Source organism: Protopterus annectens, chromosome 1.part0 (genome assembly GCF_019279795.1).
Source record: "Protopterus annectens isolate FY-2018-M chromosome 1.part0, PAN1.0, whole genome shotgun sequence".
Lineage (NCBI taxonomy): Eukaryota > Metazoa > Chordata > Ceratodontiformes > Protopteridae > Protopterus > Protopterus annectens.
The window spans coordinates 139172624-139188432 of NC_056725.1; positions in this window are offsets into that span (position 1 = coordinate 139172624).

Below are 15809 nucleotides of genomic sequence, written 5' to 3' on the forward strand. Positions count from 1 at the left end.
TAGCAAATTTCTCTTGTTGTTGTGAGACATAAAATAACTCATTATATTTATTTGCTAAAATTATTGCATTACAATAATATGGTGTAGAATGTTATTAGATCTTTGTTAGTCTGCGACCCTAGTCTATCATAAATGGTATTCCTAACATTTTTTAACAAAAGAACCAATTTACTATAGATAAAAGCTGACCAATATTTACTTAAGTGCAGTATGTCATTGGCAAACATTTGATAATCATAGACAAACTTTTCCCAACAAGCAACCAATGATGTATTATGAGTTAAACATACTGATCTTAACCAAATGTACAAATGGATATAGTCATTCTACTTCAAACTTTGATTATTTCACCAAACACAACCTTTAATTTGTTACTTTCTAACAGTTAAATGACATCTAATATCACTGCTTTCATATTATTTAATGGAGTTTTGCTCAAGTAATTAGTCCCACAGTGAATAAAAAATAGAATAAAGATAATGGAATAAATAATCCTTCCCTTTAATAGATTTCTTAGAAGGCAATGTAAATCTGATCAGCTCCCACCTGATAGGCTATAAACAGTCAAATGAACAGAGTCAATATTCTGCAAATGTCTTATATCTTTTAACACTGAATCAGTTAGAAATAAAATTTCTTCACTTTCTGACATACAACCCAATTGCTGTGTCATTGCCTTTATTTGGCAAATTTTTAACATCAAATTGATGTTCTTCTGAGACACGACAATCAATTACCCCACTCACTGCTCTTTTTTAATTTTTTTACAACAGAGCTTCTATTTTTATCATCATTTTGAGATAGATTCATAACATTTTCAATTTAGATTACAAAGAAGATGATCAATATTTCTTGGCAAAAAGCTAAGAAGGCTATAGATCAGCTGTTTTATATTCATAAATGATTACAATTATCTCATTCCAAAGAGTTTTAAAGATAAACATTTAAATCACTCCCACACTATCCTTTTCCTTTATCTCACAAGGATCCAATTAAATCTTACATTTCTAGTCCATTTATAGTAAAGTACCTTTATAAAAATGCAGGCCTTTCTCTTTTGTTGTTAGGAATTCAAAGTGTCATACAGGAATTCATCTTCCCTTTTTAGTATATATTTTTTTATTTTTTATTTCCCCTGGCAAATACAAGCTATACAATATTTCATGGATCAATCATGCAATTTCAGACTAATTTACTTTCTTTCTTTTTAAACTATCTTTTTATTATTTGTTGGACTTTGTGAGGTGAGAAGTCACAATGTTTAGAGTCTTACAGTTTCTTAAGTTTCTCTTCTTCCTTTTCCCAAAGTAATCAGGGTACTTCAACCTTTCTACCACATTGTCTATTAATATAATGGTCTTAGACATTAGTATTAAGACTAAGATGGAATGATGTTGTCTGCTGTTTCCCTATTTATTTCATTTATATTTCTAAACTTTATGCATATTATACATCAAAACCCAGCTATTCTTTTTCTTTCTATATACAACATTAAATTAAGATAACTTATTTTGCAAATAACATTATTTGTTTATCTCAGTCTATCCCATGATGATATATATTATTGCTAAACATTTTGAAGTGTTATTTTTAAACTGAATCCCAATAATTCTTTCAATATTCCACAAAAAAATGTAATGTTATTTGTTTCAGATGCTTCACTCTATTAGGGTTGTTGACACTTTAGAATATCTGTACTTAAAAGTTGAGCAAAGTCACTTTCAAGTTCAGAAAAAAAATAATCTGTTGAGGGTGTTAACTAATGTTAAACTAGACAGTAAATGATGGATTAGCCTTACTTTTTTATTATTAGCCAACATGTGTTGCACCAAAATGAATACTTTTATTAAGCTTTTCATTCAGGATTCTTTGCAGTTTGAACCTGAATAATTTAATTGATATCTAGTTATCTTTAATTATCTTCCACTGTTCACATAGATCTCCAGCACTTGCATTCCAGAAATAAACTGCTCTTATAAAATGCAGTGGGCTCAGAATTCAACATTTCCATTTTTATTACTTAACCTCAGAAGCTTGGAAATAGCTTCACATCTGTATCTTTTACCCTAACAATGTAGGATGAAAATTAATCTGGTAGTGATCTCTTTTCTTATAACTAGTAGTCTTATTTTCAGTGGTTGAATTGCAGGTAAATTTGCAAGCCATGTTGTGGATGCCTCTTGTAAGTAGATCTCTGGTAGATAATCAGGGCATAACAGGAGCTGTCTGCCAAGTAAGGAGGATGGGGCTACACAACTTTGTCTCTCTTGAAAGTATGTGATGGTATCACACTGCATTCATTGCATGCCCCTTCCTCGAGTGCATATTTGACATGTTGTGTGGATGCTAGTGCAAGCATCACAAAAATCCACTGATGGGTGTGCATATTTGACATGTTGTGTGGATGCTAGTGCAAGCATCACAATAATCCACTGATGGGTGTGTTTCAATTGACTCTCACCTGCTAAGGAATGATGGGAAGAGTCACAACACCTGACCAGCTTGTCAGTAGGCAGGAGAGGGTCTAAAAAATAAGTTGTGAGATTTTTATTGGTTAAACCACTTAAATGATTAACCTTTTCTCTTTGCAAGTTGATAAATATTCTTTATGTAAAAGAAGAATTTTAGCTTTTACAGGCTATTTGCTAAAATTCCAGCATTATACTGAACTGGAAAATGATTTGGGCTTTGCAGTTATCCCTGCTTAAATTCTTTAAGATGGAAGCTGTATTGTAGTCCATCTCTGTTCTTTATCCCAGACACATTTATTTTATTTTATTTTATTTTATTTTATTTATAGGTTTATTTTAATTATTTTCTTGGGCTTAGTGCAATTAATATAGCTTTATCCAAGTTACTGTCTATGTCTTCATATAAGACAGACTTTCCTGATGTAAAAATCACCCTTACAGGCATTTGGGAAAATATGTCCTCTCTCAAAGAGTTTTTAAAGTTAAATGGATTTCTTTTTGGTACATCATTCCTGCATTCTCCATTATGGGATAAACATTTTCTGACTATGTCACTTTATGGATGGCTTATTGAGAATCAGTCCCATTTTCAAAAGTATTATATAATCACACCCCTCCTTAACAGCACCTAGCTCTACATTGTATCTTTTGTTTTTCCCAAATAAACCCTCACTTCTTCCTATTTCAACTACATTCTCATACTCTAGCCTTTTAAACCCCACTATTCCTTATATTCCAGAGAAGATACTAGGACAACCTAACTTTTCCTTCATAAAAAATGCTTATTTCCTACCTAGCATCTATCAGCTATCAGCCCTGCCATTTCTTTTTCCTTCTTGATCACTACTTCCCCACTACCTGCCAACTATGACATATAGATCTATTTACTTAATTGTGCTACTCCTCAGCTTATCCTGTATTCTTCCCTGCTTCTAGGCCATATTTCATCCTAGCATGACTCTATAATAGCTCTCAGTATATCTTTTATCCCAACTACCTATTCATACCTCCTCCCTACACTATCCTCACATCACACCAAACCTATTTAATGATGCCCCTCATCATTATTACAAATATAGACTGATTAACTCTATTTCAACTCAAACTAAAACAAAATTAGGTGGAAAAATACATTAAAAAAACAAGTATCAATAATTCCCCAGCACACTAAAATCCTTCTAAAAGGATTCATTCACCCTAAACCTAGCCCCACCTATGACAAGGAACATCAAGACAATTTCTTCCACACACTACTAGAACCCTACAGTGGTAAACCCCCAGTAATCTTACTGTTGCTGTCATAAATGTTAGAAGCATAAACCATAAAACTGCTGAACTACATGCCTGGATTGCCCAACATAAGCCTGATATTTTCATTGTAACTGAATCCTGGCTTAAACCCAGCATAAGTTATACCTCCTGGCAATAATATCATCTATTATGAGCCCCTTACAACAAACTAATATCAAATTTCAGTTCAGAAGAGTTTCCTATTACTTTTCTGAAATGTAACAGTTATAAACAAATATGTATTACTGTTCTTTACATCCATATTAAAACATCTAAGAAAGTAATAATGAAATATAACATACCAAAGGAAATTTAATTAACTGTAGAACATATAAGAGAATGCATAGATAAGGGAACTCAAAGCTTTTCAGAGTTGAAAGGCTCTTGCCACCCCCATAGTGCCTTTTTTAGGCAAGGCTCAAAAAACAAATCCACCACCATAACAAGTACTAGTGGAAATGAACTGAGGGTCATGCTGCTAAATGCTAGGAGTTTAAACCTCAAAATGCACTTTCTTGAGGCATTCCTTAACATGGAGAACATCGATATTTGTGCAGTAACTGAGACCTGGTTCAAGGCTCAAGAGAGCACCCCAGCCATTCCAGGCTACAACTCATTCCACACATTTCGGCCATAAAACCCAGACCGAAATACAAAGGGAGGAGGCGTAGCCATATTCATCAAGGATAACCACACCTCCAGACTAGTTGCAAAGTATGATGTCTCAGAGATCATCCAAGTGCAACTGACAATGGGCAAAACTGCAATACAGATTGTAGTTTGCTACAGATCACCTTCCCTGCCCCAGGACACTCACTCTGCTTTCCTCGAGGTATTGGAAAACATGAGAGTCCAACCAAACACCCTTATACTAGGTGATTTCAATTACCCAAACATCAATAGGGAAAACTACGGAAGTACTAATACCTTTGCTCAGTGCTTCCTGGAGTACATTATTTCCAATGCTCTGGACCAGCTTTTAAACACCCCCTACAAGAGGTAAAAATATACTGGACCTGGTCATCACCAACATGGGGGAGAAATGCTCCACACCTGTGGCAAATTGCTCATTGGACAGATCAGACCATAAACTCATCACCCTAGATATCCACATACCATCCCCATCCTCCGTCCCAAAAGAAACCATGGTGAAAAACTTTTCCAAAGCAAACTTTATGCTACTCAAGACAGAGGTGGCAAACTTTGTTACTCTCACGCAGAATTTCAGTATGACTGAATCTGCTATATCCTACAAAAAAGAACTCTACAAGCACCTACATGAGTGCATGGGCCATGCTATCCTGAACAAGACCAACACCCACTCATCCAAAAAGAAGAAACCAGTCTGGTGGACCCTGGCCATAAATAAGCTCTATAACAGAAAGAAGAAATTACTGCAAACAAAAGTAAAAACCCAGGAATGGAGGGGCTCCCTGACCAACCTTAGCAAAAAGCTAAGAACCCTCATAAAAACCTCTAAGGCGAGCTTTGAAAGAAAAATTGCAACAGACACCAAAGACAATCACAAAGCATTTTTTAGCTATGTCAAAAACTTTAATAGTAACTCTCTCAGATCTGCTCTGAGCTACAGCATAACGGTTCAAAATTCATGGAACCAACTGACATCGCCAATATATTGGCAGGTAGGTTCAGTGCAAACTTCACCCCACCCTCACCCCCCCAAAGGGCCCATTTCCATACCAGAAGAGTGATGCCACAATACAGAGATAAGATGATCAGCTTTAACAATTGGCTTAAACACTGGTGTCATTCAAAGGGGATCCAGTATCTGTCTGCCTGGGATGACATGCTGGACAAGCCAAGGCGGCTTGCACCTGTCACCCCTGGGATTCGGATATTGGCAAAGGCTCTTGCCACCCCATAGTGCCTTTTTAGGCAAGGCTCAAATTCTAAACCTACCACCCTAGAACACAAAAAGGAAAAACTAAGGGTAATGCTGCTCAATGCCAGAAGTCTCAATCTCAAAATGCCCTTCTCAGTAAGGAGAACATCGATGACTGTGCTGTGACAGAAACCTGGTTCAAGGCTCCTGAGAGCACCCCAGCGCTAACAGGTTTTACCTCATATCATGCCCGCCCCAAAATCCGGACAATACCAAGAAAGGAGGGGGTATCCATATTCATCAAGGACACCCACACCTCAAGACTGGTGCATGATGCATCGGAGACCATCCAGGTGCAATTAACCATAGGCAAGACTGCTCTGCAAATTGTAGCATGTTACAGGCCACCCTCACAAACTCAGGAACCTCACATGGCCTTCCTGAAAACACTAGAGGGATAAATGTATCACCAAACACCATCATACTAGGTGACTTCAATTACCCTAATATAGACTGGGAACACTACTCAAGCCCAAACACCCTAGCCCAAAAGTTCCTGGAATTCATAAACTCAAATGCCATGGAACAACTAGTCACCATCCCCACAAGAGGAGATAACATACTTGATCTCATCATCACGAACATGGGAGCACAATGTTCAACACTGGAAGTATACCCCTCACTGGTGAGATCAGATCACAAACTAATCTCGCTGGAGGTCCTCATCCCACCCCACCTGAAATAAAAAGACCACAGCAAAGAACTTCTCAAAAGCCGACTTCACACTTCTAAAGACTAGTGTGGTCTCCTTTAAGGCCCCGAGCCGGAAAACAGTACTCAAGCCGCTGAATCACTTACAAACACCTTCTACCAGCACCTGCAGGACTGCATGGATAAGGCAATCCCAAACAAAACAAAGACTCTTAGTACCAAAGGCAAGCGTCCTGTCTGGTGGACCCCAGCCATAAACAAACTCTACAATAAAAGGAGGAAGCTACTACAAGATAGAGCAAAATCCTTAAAAGGTAAGACACCCTTGATCACTATAAGTAAAAACTAAGAGCTCTCATAAAATCATCCAAAGCAAATTTCGAGAGAAAAATAGCTAAAGACTCAAAAGACAATCATAAGGCCTTCTTTAGCTATGTTAGAAACCTAGGAGGAAACTCCCAGATATGCTCAGAACTAGTTCAAAATGATGTGAAGATTACTGATCCTACAGACATTGCCAACATACTGGCTGACAGGTTCAGTGCAAACTTCCCCTCCCCAAAAGGAGAGATATCTATACCAAACGATTGCAGCCCCCAAACATCTCCAGCAGTGAGAACTGCTCTCTCCAAAGCAAAACACAGCATCCATGGGACCTGATGGTGTCCCCGGCACTCAATGAGGAATTAAACCCACAGCTAGGACAGCTGTTTAATCAAAGTCTTACCTCTGGATTGGCGCACTGCAACTGTGGTCCCACTTCACAAAGTGCCTCCACCGACCCTGGAAATTACCGGCCCATTAGCTTGACAAGCCTTATCTGCAAAGCCATGGAGAGGATCATAATGGACCTCATAAATAAAGACATAGGAATTTGCAGACTTTGGATCCAACCCAGTTTGGCTTTGTCAAAGGCAGATCATGCCTTTTAAACTTGGTTGACTTCTTGAAACAGTCACCAAAGCCATTGTGAGGAAAGGCAGTCCATACAGCATACCTCGATCTGGCTAAGGCCTTTGATACAATACCCCACTCAGGTATCATTGAAAAACTCATCAGCTTAAATGTTAACCCATACATCACAAGATGGGTTGCAAACTGGCTGAGGGACAGAACCCACAGGGTCAGAGTTGCTGGCGCCATATCAGACTCAAAACCTGTCACAAGTGGTGTCCCACAGGCCACTCTTGTTTGGCATCTACTTTTCCGAAGTACAAGCAAACACAGGAGGGTTATGGCTGACAAAGTTTGCAGATGACTGCAAACTGGGCGCCATAGTAGAAAACACATCTGACACAGATAGCCTTCAGAAGGGTCTCACAGAAATGGATAACTGGTGCCAGAGCCACGGCCTGAAGTTAAATGCCAAAAAATGCATTGTCATACCCTTTGGGAAAAACAAGGTTACCCCTAGCTACCAAATAGGTGGCAATCCACTGAGCACAGAAGAAGTTATCAGGGACCTGGGCACCCAGGTTGATAGTAGTCTGTCATTCGACACCCATGTAGCTAAAGTAGTTAGGAAGACCTTCTACATTGCCCACCTTATCATGAAGGGATTCTCATCTAGATCAAGGGAGGTCATAGTCTCCCTTTACTCATCACTCATCAGACCAATGATTGAGTACAATGCCCCATTCGGGATGTATCTGACCCGACACTTGCAGCAGCTGGAGAGGCCACAAAAAGTTCTCACAAAAGGATAAAGGGTCTCAAAAATCTGTCCTATGCTGCCGACTGAAAGAACTCCAGCTCTATTCAGTCGCTATCGCTGTTTCAGAGGTGACCTTTTGCCTAACATACAAGTATGTCAAACCCAGATTTGATGAATATGCTTCACCTCAAAAATCTAGATCCATCAGGAGCCACAAGGGGAGAGACTTAAAACTCGCCGGCTATGACTAATAGGGACGTGGAGGGAGGAGATTCATCACCAGACTCCTATGCTGTGGAACAAAATCCCGTACATGTGAGGCAGAGCACCTCGCTGGCCTTGTTCAAGAGAAATCTTGACCAATGGATGGGAGATCGCAGATATACCCCAGGGATTACCTCAGTGTCACTGCTCGACAGAGGCACAGCAAAATAATGGGTATAGTTCCCCATACTAAAGGGGTGGCGCGTAGCTGAAAAAAGATGGGCTAGGCTTGTAAATGCCCTCGGGCAGATAGCCTAGTATGAACCTATGAACCTATAAGATTGTACTGCCCCTAACATCACAGACACTCAGGTAAAAATAGCACTTTCCAAGGCAAGAAACACAGCGTCCATGGGACCAGACAGCATCCCAGGCTGCATACTACATGAACTCCAAAATGAATTAACCCCTCACCTTAATACCATGTTTAACCACAGCCTCACCTCAGGCTATGTGCCCACAGAGTGGCGCATGGCAACAGTCATCCCACTCCATATGGGAGGTGCAACCACTGACCCCGGGAATTACCACCCCATCAGCCTGATGAGTCTTGTCTGCAAGACCATGGAGTGCATCATCATGGAACTCATAAACAACGACATTGGGAACCTACAAACCCTAGACCTCACCCAGTTTGGGTTCGTAAAGGGAAGGTCATGCCTCCTAAATCTGGTTGACTTCTTCAAAATGGTCACTAAAGCAATAGATGAGGGAAAGGTGGTTCACACAGCATACCTTGATCTTGCAAAGGCCTTTGATACCATTCCCTACTCAGGAATTATAGACAAACTCACCAACCTAAATATAAACCCCTTCATTACAAGATGGGTTGCTAACTGGCTCATGGATGGAACCCATTCAGTGAGAATAGGAAACACTAGATCAGACTCCAAACCTGTGACTAGTGGTGTATCACAGGTCTTAGTCTTGGGACCCCTCCTGTTCGGTATCTATTTCTCTGAGGTACAAGCAGACATGGAGGGACTATGGCTAACAAAGTTCACAGACAACTGCAAACTGTGTGCCATAATCAAAACTCCTACTGATGTAGACATCCTTCAAAAGGGTCTTACGGATACAGATACGTGGTGCCAAAACCATGGCCTCAAACTAAATGCCAAAAAGTGCATTGTTATCCCCTATGGGAAAAAACCAAGTACCTATGAACTACAACATAGGTGGCAGCCCACTTATCACAGAGAGTGTGATAAGAGACCTAGGGACACAGGTAGATAATAACCTCTCCTTCGACAACCACATTGTTAAAGTGGTTAGAAAATCCTTCTACATGGCTCACCTTATCACAAGGGGGTTTGCATCCAAGAATAAGGAAGTTATTGTCCCCCTCTACTCATCAATCATTAGACCCATTATTAAATATAATGCATCATTCAGGATGTACCTGACAAGACATCTGCAACAACTGGAGAGGCCTCAAACATACCTCACAAAGAGGATAATGGGCCTTAAACAGTTGCCCTATGCTATGAAGCTAAAAAACCTCAGACTGTACTTGGTCACGTACCGGCTACTCAGAGGTGATCTCTGCCTGACATACAAGGCTATGTCACACCCCAAATTGCTAGAAATGTTCCACCTAAGGAAAACCCAATCCACCAGAGCTACATGCTCAAGGGACATAAACCTGACATCATCAATAAACAGGACGTGTTGGAGGGACAGATTTGTGTCCCAGTGACTCCCCTTGCTCTGGAACAAGGTCCCCATATATATGAGGCAGAGCTCCTCGTTGGCACTCTTCAAGACAAATCTTGATGAGTGGATGGGAAACAGGAAATTCACCCCAGGAATCACTTCTGTGGCCCTGCTCAACAGGGGCACAGGTAACTAAACAACTTGGGAGGGAGGCGATAGCACAACATTTTTGGCTAGTCTTAATTATGCCCTAGGGACAATAGCCTAGTACCTACCTATGAACCTATGAACCTATGAAGCATAAAAAAATACCTAAAATGCCCCTACTGATTACCACATCAACAGCAACCCCCTAAACACACAACCTGTGTTGAGAGACCTGGGTACTCGGGTTGATAACAATCTCACATTCGACCATCATGTAGTGGCAGTGGTTAGAAAAGCTTTTTACTTGGTCCATCTCATAAGTAAAGGGACTCCACCCAGAAAAAAGGTTATTACCTCTCTATACTCCTCCCTCATTAGACCGATAATTTAGTATCACCACCCCATTTGGAATGTACCTCTCCAAACATCTGCACCAACTGGGAAGGCCACAGAAATACCTCACAAAGAGAATCCATGGCTTCCAACACCTGTGGACAGGCTCAAGTCACTATCACTCTACTCAGTATCATACAGATTGCTCAGAGGTGATCTATATCTCGCCTATAAGCCATTCTCAGACCCTGCCCTACTAGAGATGCTCCATACCTGTAAGTCTAACTCCTTGTGCATTACCTACTCAAAAGGCCTAAATCTAATGTGCAACATCAACAAAACCTTCTGGAGAGACAGGTTTGTCCCCCAGAGGCTGCTGTCTCTGGAATAGAATTACCATACACGCCAAACAGAGTACCTCAATGACCATCTTCAAGCACAATTTTGATGAGTGGATGGGAAACCACAAATTTGTCCCAGGGGTTCCACCTCTGTCCCTCACTGAGAGGGGTGACAAGTGCTGACTGAGGTTTCTTTTTGGGACAAACTCCTGGCTAGGCTTGTAAGGGCCCCAGGGCCATTAGCCTAGTAACCTTCTATGATCCTATGATCTTATGATTAGACTACATAAATATGATAATCCATATGAGAAATAATAGCAATAATAAATCTATATTATAAAACTTATACAAAATAATGAAAACTGTTAGATATAGATTTAGAGATTTATAAATGCATGTACTTCTGTTTGCTAGTTAGATATATATACACTTCTGTTTCTATAATATACGTAGGAATAATATAGTCAGTTAGATGTATACATTTCTGTTTCCTAGCATACATATATTAAAGGGTTAAAATGTTCTCAGCTACGGCATTCATCTCCAATGTATCATGAAAGTCTAGTACAGCTTGAGAAAAATGCTGATAAGGATAAGCTGAATGTTCAGTGTTTAATGCAAGCTTCAAGGATTACAGATAAGGAATTCCCAAGATGCAGGTGCAAGGAAGGAACCAAGTTGGAGACAAGAGCAACTTACTGAACTGTCATGTCATTCACCTTAAAACAAGAACACAAAGGAGCTTATCAACAGACTGCATGACATCAAGTGCAGAGAGTATTGCTTAAGCAGGAAGGACTCCCTAAAAGTTTAATAAACAGGATGTATGACATCAGAAAATACCAAAGTAATGATTTTCAGAGTTCCCAAAAGACTGCTTTCATAAGAATGTATATATGTGAGATCTGATTTCTTGTTAGAGCTACTTAATGGAGAAAATCTTTCACGTTGTTTGAGAAGCAAACTTGAAAACATTAAATCTGTGAACTGTACAGTGTTGTACATGTTGTCTGCTACATAGACAAGTTATCAGTAGTTTGGTGCAAGAAAGATAATAATATATTGCTGAGAAGGTTAATAATCTGCAAAGTTTATGTGCACTAACCAGAGTTTGTTTTTACAAGGCACAAAGATGCAGTCGGCAGTTTCAGCAACATAAGACAAGACTGTTTAATAACTTTTCAATGGGATCCTTGTCTGTATGAACACAGGGGGAGTGGTGCCTGTGCCTTGTATAAGGTCACTTCAGTGAAAGCACAGTAACTAACATTTATGTGCGTGACTGAGTCCTGAATAGGAGCACTTCAGCTTCCAACAGTTTGCAGCAGTACAGTTACCCAGACGTCTGGATCCAGACAAGGACTGCCATGCAGGAAGTAAGCAGTGCCATAAATTCTCCAGGTTGGTAAAACTTCACGTTTGAAACTGCAACTGCCAGCTTCGTTTTAAGCTTTTCAAGTAGCTACAAAAGTTTTCCAACCATCTACAGTCATCAGAATTGGCCAGCTAAAGTTATTGTAGACTTTGATAAGCAAATTTTTTTCGTTACATAACAGCATGAATGCCATAAATTAGGCTAGTACAAAAGGTGGTAAACACAGTATTACTATTAATCTGTCGATTTTAGATAGACTACAGAAATTGTATAAACAGCATATTAGCAAATGTAAAACCTTATTAGGGCAAGTTGACAGCCAGGAAATATGTAAATGGATTACGTTTGACTGGTATCTTAAACAGAAACATGGCTGGTATGACAGTAAATGTTTATTGTGCAAGTCATATAAAATGGCTTTCTGTGTGCAGTGTCATAAAAGTACAGTTCAGACCATTGTTAATAATAAAGCAGCACATAAAGTTCATACACTTGCATTATGTCCTGTCACCATATGTAAAATGTTAATTTCAGAGTTACAACAACAGTCAGATCAGTTAATGACAGAATCTTCTGCACATTTTGTTACACCCTTTAGACAAAGGTGTAATAATGTGCAATAATGTACCCCAGTATTCCTGCTCAGCTATATATCTTAGAAGCTTAGAAGCTGCTAAGCTTGCTTAGCTATATGTCTTAGAAGCTTGAAGCTTTGTTTTATTATTACAGCTGCTTCAGATACCATGCTCCTCCCCTCCTCCAGCTCCAAGCTCCGTGAATATTTATTTCATTTTTTTTGCTGCATTACTACTTTTGAACTTTTGTATTACGCACATTAAACATGATACAACAATGAGATATATTATTTATATCATATTTTCTTTTATTTCTTTTTTTTTTTCTATTTTTATCTATCATCTGACTATTATATATCTGCAGTGCTGAAACTGTCTTATATGCATTTTAATTAGCATACCTATTCAACATCTGTTGCTGCAAATGGTTGTATGTTACTACTGCTGTGTGTGTGCTTACTGTTGCTTTGTGTTTTGCAAAATGATTTTATTGATATATTGATATTGTGCTGTACTACTTGATTTGATATGTATTCACCACCTTACCACTCCTACTTACCAGCTCTCTGCTTACCCTCAATTTACCTCTAAACTTATTCCCCTTTTTCTTTTTTTTTTTTCTTCTCTTTCTTCTTCTTCTACTTCTTTACTAACTTACTGTTTCTGTAATTTGAACTCTTTTTTACTATTATTTATTTGAACTCTTTTTTTGCCTTCTTTTTTTTCTTCTTTTTTTTGAGGGGTGAAAGCCACACACTTCTTCCACTGACTCCCCCCACCTTCCACCAATTACCAACCCACCACCCACCAAGAGCATAACCTGAAAAGATAACCCTCAAGATTCCAGCCAGCTACTCTTCACACTTCCAGTGTCTATGTTCCCTCCCTCTTTGGTTTGTCCCTGCACCTCTACCTGTGTCCTCTTTCCCCCCACCCCCCCTTTTTTGTTACAGCTCCCCTCCTCCTCTCCCTTTTTTTCTTTTTTTTTCTCTCTTACTTTTTCACCTCCTTTTTTTTTTGGTCCTGTCTCTCTTGCCCACTGGCTCTCATGCTCTCATCCCAAAAACTCATGCTTGCCACTCCCCTCCACACTCTCACATCCCAAAATCTCTTTTGTCTTTTGGCTGCTCCTGCTCTCACACTCTGCTCTCACTCTCACCATCTTTGCTTGTTCTATTTTAAGCTTTCTGCTGCCTAACACATTTTCTTTCATTTCTGCACATTCTTTTTCTGGCTCACTTCCCCTTCCCATTCCACCTCACTCCCCCACACCCTCACACTAACTCACTACCATACCTTTTCCTCCCACCCCCACCTCCTGCTCACTCCCACCCACCCCTCCCTACTTCCCCATTTCCTCTTCCTTCCATCTCCTCCTCTACCACCAATCCACCCCTACTCTACTCTCCTATACTACTTCTATCACTCCCCTATAACCCAATCCCATCATCCTCCTCCCCTAAGCACCTACCCATTCCCTCTAACTAACTACTTATCCACCTCCATATCCACCCTCAACCTTACCCCTCTCACCTACCTATCCACCTGCTCTCTTATCTTCCTCTCCTTCTCCCTCTCACTCCCCACAATGATGTATACACCTTTCTATTCTTTCTCTCTCTATCCTCCTACCTAATGCTAACACTCATAATTTCCTCCCTTCTGCTACTGACCTGTAACTTAACCTCTCTCCACACTCATCTAATTCTGCTCCCTAGATCTCCTACTTCCTCTTACTACCACACTCTCTCCAACACACATTACTCCTTTCCTATAGCACCCTCACTTTTTTTCCTCTTCTGACCTCAGGCTTCCCAAAATTAAACTTCCTCCCACAAATCACCCAGCCATCAGAAAAAAAAACAAAAATTCATCACCCCCCACCAAGTTTTTTCTCTTCTCCCTCACTCATTTAACACTCTCCTACTCTCTGGTGACATTCACCCTAACTCCAGCCCACCTAGTACACCAACTCCCCCTTCCACTACTCTACAAACTCCCATGAAAACTCATAACTCTCCTCCCAAATATCTCACTTTCTACTCTATTAACATTCACAGTATTCTTAACAATATAACAGAATTTCACTCTTGGATAGCTCAATACTCCCCTAACATAGTTACTCTCACAAAGACCTGGCTAAAGCCTCAGAACACAGATAAAGAATTCCTCCCTTTAGGATACAACATTTTATACCTAGATAGACCCCATAAGAAGGGAGGTGGTGTAGCTATTTTTTACTCTAACCTCCTAACGCTAACCCCACTATCAAATCACTCTCCCTCCTTCCACCCAGCTGAGCTCCTAACAGCTGATTTTAAACCCAACAATCACAAAACCATATCAATAGTTGCCATCTACATACCTCCAGGTGATAACAAACCCCTATTAGAACAGACCATATCCCCAGTAAAACCATTATAGTATTAACCTTTCTGGTTTCACCCAATTCATCTCTTCTCCCACATTCCACAATAAATCCACCAATTCCAGTTCCATCATTGACTGGATTCTTGTAAACAATCCCAACCTCTATCCTCAAACTGAAACTACCCGATTCCATCAGTGAACAATGCCCCATACGTATGCTCCGACTCTCCCCCCACTTTCCCAAACCCCACAGATTTAAAGAATGCCAGAAACTGTCCACCTTCAACCCTGATACATTTAATAACTCTCTCTAAAATAGACTAGTCCACCCTCTTAACTTTACCCCTTGACGATGCTGTTTCATATTTTAACACCACCTTCCTCAACATACTCAACTCCCTTGCCCCTCCACGTACTGTTAGAGTCAAATACCACAACTCCCCCTGGCTCATATACTCAACTCAGACACCTTCAAAAGTCTCTGTCTGGAAACTCTGGACCAAGACTAAATCACCCTCCCACTACCAGACGTATAGAGAACTCCATAACCTCATTAAAAAACACATTAATCATGATAAAAAGAATTTCTACCACCGATCCCAGCCCACTCAATCCAGTAACCCTAAAAAGTTCTGGAACACTATCAACCAAATCCTCCACCCTGGTAATCCATCCACACCAAACCCCTGCCCCAGCAAAACACCTCTCAATACTGCAGCCATCTACAACTCCTATTTTATTGACACCATAAGTAAACTGCAGGCTTCTCTCCCCTCCAT